Genomic DNA, 8,654 nt, shown 5'->3' with positions numbered 1-8,654 from the left:
TAAAATGCACAGCGATCTATATTACATGTACATTCTGGGCATGGAAAATATATTTCTCTAGAAAATATACATATGGAGGCACTCTTATCTATTGTATGGGAAAACAACCTCCTGGGAAAAGATTACATATAGCATGTATACCCATCACATGTAAAAATTCATTTACATAGATTAAACAGTACACTTGCACACATCCTGCGCAGGGAAGGTACAGTCCTACATCTATTTAGCTACATGGATGTATACACTCCAAAGGGCATATAAAATCAGTACATGGACAATGCATCCAGATATTAATATATCCACATTAAAAAACGGCATGAAAAATATACATCATGTTATTACATATACACAAAGTGCCTATCAACCCAGTGTATGAAAAATATATTCTGTGAATTATGTTTGTATACATGGTGTATGTGTACCAAATACATTGAAGTACATACTTTGACTTCACATATTACTGTATTTATAATACACATTTCTCTTAAAAACAGTAGCAGGAGGAGGCTCAGGCATTGGCAATGACATTCTCTATCAGCTGAACCTCTTTTCTGTCCTGTATTTCTATTATTTCTGTCTTTTACAAACCCCCTTCTGTGTCTACGTGGATTATTTATATGAGTGGTCTTCTATCTCTATTTAACTGTTGCTTCTCTTGTCTGAGGTCAGGGTCTATATTTAGAGCCCTAGGTCCTGTTTGCGGCAGGGTCTGACTGCATAACCACTCCTGTGTGGAATTAGCATTGTATAATTACGTTACCCCTTCTGTCTCAGGATGTGTTCTTCTAGATATAATATAAATATAGTTACTCTGAGCTGCCAGTTAGGAAAGGGGGAAAGAAGGAAGCGCAGCAACCAGGTGAGGTGTGTAACAGGTAGGTTCCGGCTGTGTGCTGGGCATGCAAGGGCTTCTTGAAAGCTAAGGTTTGTTTAACTTTTTAAAAATTTACTTTGAAAGCTCAAGTCCAGGGAAGTATGAAGTAAAGGCTGGACCTTGTCTTCTATGCTCCTCTCAAATCCGAGAGCAGCCCCACTCCATCCCAGACGACCAGGAAGAGGACTCCGGCCTGCTCAACTCCTCGACTCCAGTTCCCATCCTTAACCTTAACCAAGCAACTGGGAAAGGTTATCCAATAACCCAAGTTTTTCTCAACAAAACCCATTCCCAACGCTTTTTCAGAGGCAGTCATAAAGTATTTTCTGGAGCTGAGCTAACTCCGATCTGGCCCCCTAAAAATGAAACCCACTTGGGTCTTTCTTTAGCAGCTAAAAATCCTGGACTACATGACACACGCCTATGGAAAAATTCTTTGAGAGACAATACACTCACACCCAACAGAGATATTGTTTATGAGTCGATAGGTTCCATGTAGATGCGGCCATACTTTACTGTCCAAAGAAATCAATTAATTAGTGCCTCTCCAGTCCCCTCCCCACCCCGCCCCCGCCGGCCGCTGCTTGGCTGAGCTCGAGCGGCAGAGATAGATGTGCGTGGCCAGCTCGCTGGTCTTGTTAACAAGCCTCGTCATAAAGATGGAATGATAAGGAGAGCGAGGAAGCCCTGGTGGCCGCGAGGGGGGGCTTCGATAGCCCAGCCCAACGGGCTGTGGGACGGCGGCAAGTCGGAACCAGAGCGAGCGCAGTGCAGCTCCTGCTCCAGCACCAGCACCGGGGATCACCGAGGATCTGGTGTATCCAGTGTTCTCCCCTTCTGGGGTGGTCACGCTGTAACTCGAATAATTCCCTCTCCCCTCCCCTTTCCTGAGTTGTCCCTTCTCTTCACTGAGCCCCAAATTTAAAAAAAAATTAATAAAAATACGTAAACCTCTGTCCTTGAGTGCCTGTCTTGCCCTCTGCCACGTTTGTTCCGGGACCTGCCGCCTCCTTCTTTCCCTGCATTTCTCCGCGTGGTTCCTTTTCATCTCCATCTGGCGCTCTCTTCCCTCCTTTGGCTCTCTCTCTGGCTTCATGGTTGCTTTTTCTACCAGGTTGGTACTGGCTCAGGCCCCAATGAGCTTGTAAAAATAATACAAATACCCCCTGGTTATCTCTCGGCAGAGTAAGCACCCCCAGATAAGCCCAACGGAAAACAAAAAAACAAATAACAACGAAACACTCCCCCCCCAAAAAACCCTTGGATATAATTGCTGGTTTGGGTTGCAGCACTTAATTCTGTTTATTCTCACCAATGTGCGTACTTAACAGAGAGATACTGATATTAAAAGGCAGGGGGGAATTAATTTTACTTTTATAGTCATCTATTAAGAGCAGAGGATGATCTGGGTCTCCTTTAAAGGGACCGGAAAAAGGGAGGAGGGAGAGAGAGAGAAAGGGAGGGGGAAGGGAGAAATATGACTGAAAGCGAACAAAGATCTTTGCCTGAAGAAACAATGTAACACTAGACAGAACTATAAAGTATGGGAATGTAAGAACACAGGACTCTCTCAGCTTCCCCCATTTGGAATCCTGTCCCTTGCACTTCCTGCTGAAATCTCAACCCCTACTACACAGCAATATTCAAGGAAGAATTCATGCAATTATCTGGATAATTGTAGGGGGAGAGAGAAAGAATTTCCCTTTGATTGTCTGATCCTCTCTGGTGTCTGTGCAAAGGAGGAGGAGAAGTGGGATGTAGGGGGGGGGGAAAGGAAGTGGTAGGGTCTCCCAATATGACGCTATCCCCTACAGGATGGCTACTCCTAAATCAAGGAGGTCTTAGGCAGGCTTACAGATTCTGGAACATACTCAAGAATGGACACAGATTCACTTTCATTTTCCAGGATATTTGCTTGGCTTTACATTGTCTGCATAGATCTGCCTCATCCAGTATTTTAATTATCGCAAGTAAGTGAATAATAGATAATTATAGGGGTGTCCATAATATCATTTATTTTATAGCCACACAAGATATGATTAGAGTTAATGTCCGAGGCTTTGTTGGAGCCTGGGAGGCAACAAGAGGCAAAGCAGAGAGGCCTGGATAATCTATCTCTTTCCTATTTTCATGTGTGTGGGAATCTCCAGAAATCCCTAATTCTCTAAATTCCCTCCCCAAAGGTCTTAAGTGAAATCTCCAGGATTTTAGGGGCTGGAAGCTGAGAGAAGGGCAAACAACAATTTGGTCCTTAAGTCTCCCCCTTAGTCTCAAGAGCAGTGATCTCTGCTCTCCCCAAACTGCCACAAACAAGGGCTTCGTCCTCCATTCAAGACGACTAGGGTCACAGAGACTTGGCGGGTGAGGCCAGTGAGAGGAAGACAGAGTCTTACCAAAACCAAATTCACTGCCATCCTCAAGTGGGCACTGGGCCCAGAGTGAAGCCCCTATAATCCTAAATCGGCCTTCTTTCCTGGACCCTCTTCCCCAAGGATACCTGGATGGGGGCAGAGGCCAGGCTGGGGCTGTGGAAGTCAGCTGGGGTGGGGATGGGAGAGTACTGAAAATATTTATTCTTGTTTCCGGGATTCAAAAGATCAGGAAAGAGAGAGAGAGAGAGAGAGAGATTGCAATAGAGAGCTGGGCAAGAGAGAATCAAGGGAAACCATGAAACCAGTGGGCAAGAATAAAAGGAATGAGTGAAAGGAAAGGGGCAGGAAGAAGAAAAGCAGGGGAAAAAGAGAAGGAAGGGAATAGAAAAGAAAAGGTAGGAAAAAGTGAAGAAAAGGACAAAAGAGAAAAAGAGGAAGTGAAAAAAAAGGAAAGGAGAGATTTGACGGAGAAAAAGAAGCAGGGAGGCAGAGGCCAGGGTCGCCTGGGCTCTGCCTGGCCGCCTGCAGCGGTCTGGGTGGGCGGGGGGCGCCCTGACAAAGTGAAGGTCAAGTTAGCATCGTACCTTATAAGGAAGGCGTCAGTCCTCCATTTCAGCCTTTCTTTCTGCCAGGATGTGGCCGTGGCATTTCTGGTCTTGTAAACACTGGACTCTTTGGGGCCTTAAAAAAAAAAAATAAAGACACCCCCCCCTCCTTCCCTTATTGGAGGTGAGCACGGCCGGCTGGGGGAAGCAGTGGACAGAGAAGTCAACTAATGAAGACTCCGGGAAACTTTTCTCTCCTTTTCTCTCTCTCTGGCTCCGCTCCCGCCAGCTGGGGCCCCCTCCCTCCCGCCCTCCCTCCATCCATCCCTCCCTCTCCCTCCCTCCTCTCCCCACCCCAATGCCTCTTTTTCTCTCCGTATCTCTCCGTCTTCCGTATCTCTCGCCACCGCCTGTAACTCTGGGCTCCATCTCTCCACTCCCCCCCATCCCATACGCAGACTTCTAAATCCATTCCATTCCACCGCGAAGCGGAGCAAGACGTAAGAATTGGAGAGAAAATTAGCCGTCACAAAGAAAAAAAATGTTCATTTACAGCTTAGATGTCTGACTATTAAGATTTTCTTCGAAAACAAGGCGGTACACTCGGTAAGGAGGAGGGGGAGTGAGGCAGCAGGAGTGGGGAGGACTGATGCGGCATGAGCCGTGGATTTATTTATTTCTCATATCCAGAGGCGGAAAGAAAGGGGGAAGAAGAGGCAAAGCGAGAGAGAAGCTGTTGAACCCGGCAACTAGCAAAGTAGGAGGCTGCAGCTGAGGGACGGGGAGCGAAGCGCGCCGCGCTAGGACCCTGTAACGCGGCTGCGATCCCCGAGCGTTGAGCCGGCTCAGCCTAGACAAGTATATTAGATATCTGTTGGTCTGAGACGTGGGGGAAAGGCAGGGATGGAGGGAGGCAGGGAGAGAGGCGGAGTAAGGCGACGCCGCAGCCTGCCCGCTGGAGGGAAAGCGAGTTCCGGAGTGGAGGCGGCGGCGGGCTGGGCTGCGGGAAGCCGGCAGCGGGCAGCGGGCAGCGGGCAGCCGGCGGACTCGGGCGAAAGAAGGCGGCCGAAGAAAGGAGCCTGAAGTAGAATCATTGGCCCTCTCCCTCCAGGGTACCAGGGTAGCAGCACTAGGGCGGGGAGAGAGAGAGAGAGAGAGAGAGAGAGAGAGAGAGAGAGAGAGAGAGAGAGGGAGAGAGAGAGAGAGAGAGAGAGAGAGGGAGAGAGAGAGAGAGAGAGAGAAGAGAATGAATATGACATGGAGGTGTCTGTGAAGGGCTCACCTCTTTCCAGGACCTCACAGCTTGTTTTCGCCAGCTCTGCGCCCACTCAGCCCTTTTTAGGCTTAATCATTGCTTTTGAAATGGGAATTCTAATGGCAAGGGAAGGGAGGGATGCACTGATGGGGGGCTTCTGGTTAAATCTGATGCCCCACAAACCCCTGCTGGTTGTCACCTACACCCTTCTCCACTGGAAAACCGGACGGAGTCTGGGATCAGTCCCGTCCCACTTGACCTACCTGGTTGAGGGTGCCCAAGAACTACCTGGGACCTGAAGTGGGGTCTGGGGCCCAGGTGGGAGCTGCCAGGAACGGTGGGGGCAGGCGGGGAGCTCCCAGGCCTGTATGCCTGGAGCCCTGCCACCCTGTGTTCTGATCATGAGAAACAAAGGGGGAGGATTTGATTATCTCTGCTGGTGTTAAAGGAGCCTGGCTTTCAAAAACAGCCTCTGACCCTGAGATCTAAGGTGATAAGTGTCTCTCCCACTGACGTTTAATCTGGGCAAACGTCCTACTGCCTGGGCTCAAGGGGCGGAGGGGGTGGCCAGGGTGAGGACAGTTGCTGCCGGGAAGCACCAGGGAGGGAGTGGCAGGCCCTCTCTGTCATTATCTGGAGTTGTCTGGAGAGTATCTTTAAAGGTCAGAGTGGACTGGGGAAGCCCTTTCTGATGTCCCCCTCAGCCCAGAGAAGGGGAGCCCCAAGAAGGGAGGGAGTTTACTACGAGCTGCGACATTTCCCCCTAGTGTGGGAAAGGCAAAGATAGCCAGACCTCATCCTGCAAAAATGTATTTTGGGTCTGTGACAGAAAATTGGTAGTCACTTGGGAGAGGTAGGGACTTGCAGTGAGCGAAGCAAGGCAAGACATTGTGGTGAAGGCAGGGGCTGAGGTGTGATTTAGGCTGAGGTGGTGCAGGAAGCTGAGGGAGAGACTGGAAAGGTATCACCCAAACCCATTTTCTCAGAGAAGCCAAACACACACACACAATGGACCCAATACTGAAAAACACCAGATGATCTGCTTCCAAGGGACATAACAGGCCAAGTGGATACAGGTTAATAAAACCCACAAAAGCCCAGACAGGAACACTTAAAATGCCCGAGAAACAAAGCATACCGTGACAAATTCTGACCCAACACACAAGTACATGCACCAGAACGTTCCCAGGCACAGACAGACCTTCCCCATTTCGAGCCCTCACCCTTGGACACTCAGGTATACCTGCCCAGCTCCAAGGGCACACACACACTTGCGTCCCCTCCTAAACCTACCCACAGAAACCCCTGGGGGCGAGGGGGCAAGCACTCAGCTGCACGCACACCCCACAGAGCAAGGCCCGTGTCTCCTGAGCCTCAATAATGCACGATCCATACCCGGAGATAAAAGTCTAGACAATAGACGGTTGTTTATGACGAGGCTCTCCAAGTTTGGGGCCAGGCGATAAATCTCTGGCGAATCTTCTTGTAACTCAACTTCTGGCTGTAGTGACCGGAGGACCACGGAGACCTCAGAGAGGAGAGCAGCAAAATGGGAGAGACTTTTGAATCGTGAGCAGAAGGCAACTTCCCCGCTGGGGCAAGGGAGTGCAGGCGGCCACATTCTGCCCCACGTGGCAGGTCCACACTGTGGAAGCTTTCGTATCAGGCTTCAGAACCCAGGCGAGTCAGGTTTCCTGGCTCCCAAAACTGGGGAGAAATGGCAGGGCCTGGAGGCTGGGACTGACCCACAAACAGTTCTTGCTGCAGGCAAAGGGTCTTTTTTGTGGGTGACTGGAATCTTCTTGCTATGTGTCACCTGAATTTTTTCACCCCGTGCCTGTGCCTTCTCTCTCTCTCTCTCCTTTTCCTTTTTGGGTTGATGGGCTGTTCCCTTTTGCATTTTCAACCCAGGCATCTGATCACAAGTAAAGAGCCACCGAAGTTGATCTCATAAAAATGCCGCCAGCTCACTTTGATCTGCGAGGACTGGGTCCGAGCCTAAGCAGGCGCTGAAGCCGGGGAATGGCGGCTCCGGCCGACCCGGCCTGCACTGGGCCAAGAGTTCGGAGACCTGGGTGGCTCGGCACTGCAGTTCTGCCCAGAAAAGGCATCTTGTGTGTGTGTGAGCTGTTGCAGCTGAGTTTGGAGACCAAGGTCCAATGGTAGTGGCTCCATTTCCAGACTGCTTTTAAGACATTTCCTTGATTTTAGAGCATTTGGTGAGGAGCCAGTGAAACTGGCTCGTAAAATGGGACTTTTATTGGGAGAAAGGGGGTCGCGTTGCTAGCCTCCCAGGACAATCCCTCCTCCGAAGAGGAAAGGGGGTGGGGCTGTGGGGGCAGAGGGGCTGCCCTTCTCCCTCCTCCTTTCCTGTCCAGGGGCCGGAGGAACCTTGGAGCAGCGTCCTCTTAGGTGACCTGACTTGGGGCCTTGGGCTTGGGGCAATGGCCAGGGCTGAGGAGAGATGGGAGTCTGAGAACTGGCGGTCCCTTTCCCTTCTAGTTCCCTGGCTGGGGGTGGGAGGTGTCACGGGGTGCAGGATAAACCGCTGGCCTGAAAATCCCCAAGCACATTAAAGGGATTATTAAACTCAGTGGCATTGCAAGGGAGAGAGATTTGTGCAAAAGGATGCAATCCTTGCTGGCCCAGCCTCGGATCCACTGAGGGTGTCCATGCGCTGATTGCCTATCTCTTTATTGACCCCACACAAACTGAACTTACAGACCAGAGAGCTCTAAGGGCCCCCTTTCTCCAAACTGGGGTTTCCTCCCAGTTCTTGGTCTGTGGGGTGGGCCCCTTTCCCTACCACAGTCTGCTCTCTCCAGAGCAGCGCAGGAGGTGGGCAAGCTCTGAGGGGGCCCAGTACTGTGTGTGGGGTGCTGGGCTAGGACCTAGAGATACTGCCCCCTTCTGAAGCCACCTCTGGTGTCTGTGTGTGAAAGGGAAGAGTCTGTCGTGGCCCTGGCCAGAGTACCCAGGCGGCTGCCCAGACCGCAGCTGCCTGCTAGCCGCCTGAATGAGGCCACCCAGAGTCAGAGTCAGTGGGGCGGGCAGGATGGCCCTGCTAAGGAGGATTTCAGGTGAAAGCTGGGACTCCAGTAGGTGGAGAGGCCACAGGCACCCATGAGATGAGGGGGGAAAGCAACCTCCTCTCCACAGCGTGGGGCTTGCCAGGGCTCCTGGGAATCAATTTGGGGACCGATTTTTGATTTTGGGTCTCACGTCGGGGGAGGCATGGATGCTCAGGGATGCCGGCTGGGGCAGGCAGCTCAGCCTATGCTTCAGGGTGGCCTGGACCTAGGACTGGGCAGGGAGGCCACTCGCCCACACCGTGGGTACTTTTGCCAATCAATGTCTCCCCGACTTCAGCAGCCAAGGCCTTCTCTCCTTGACCCCAGCAGCAGCCTCCAGTTGTTGGGATTTTTTTAAGTTGTTAAAAAATTAAAAGTCAGATCGAAACTAGAAAAAAAAATTTTTTGAACTTTGTGCCTTAATTTTAGGGGGAAAAATATTGATGTTCACAAGCCTCTATTGGGAGACCCCAGGATTTCCTGAACATCCACTCCGTTGACATTCTTTCTTGCCTTTCTTTTTTGTTTCAAGGA

The 8,654-nt window shown here is 50.7% G+C and overlaps 1 long non-coding RNA gene across 1 annotated transcript; it reads right to left on the bottom strand.

The window, feature by feature from the left end:
- Positions 1 to 4,036, bottom strand: LOC116760694. The gene is made up of 2 exons (XR_004351804.1): positions 3,834 to 4,036; positions 1 to 2,018 (listed from the first exon to the last, which is right to left on the bottom strand). It is a non-coding gene; the product is annotated as an uncharacterized LOC116760694 (long non-coding RNA).
- Between the last annotated feature and the right edge of the window lie 4,618 nt (positions 4,037 to 8,654).

The sequence above is a fragment of the Phocoena sinus genome, chromosome 10 (genome assembly GCF_008692025.1).
Source record: "Phocoena sinus isolate mPhoSin1 chromosome 10, mPhoSin1.pri, whole genome shotgun sequence".
Taxonomy (NCBI): Eukaryota; Metazoa; Chordata; class Mammalia; order Artiodactyla; family Phocoenidae; genus Phocoena; species Phocoena sinus.
The sequence above is the reverse complement of the archived record's forward strand: the minus strand, read 5'-3'. Positions and strand labels throughout refer to the sequence as shown.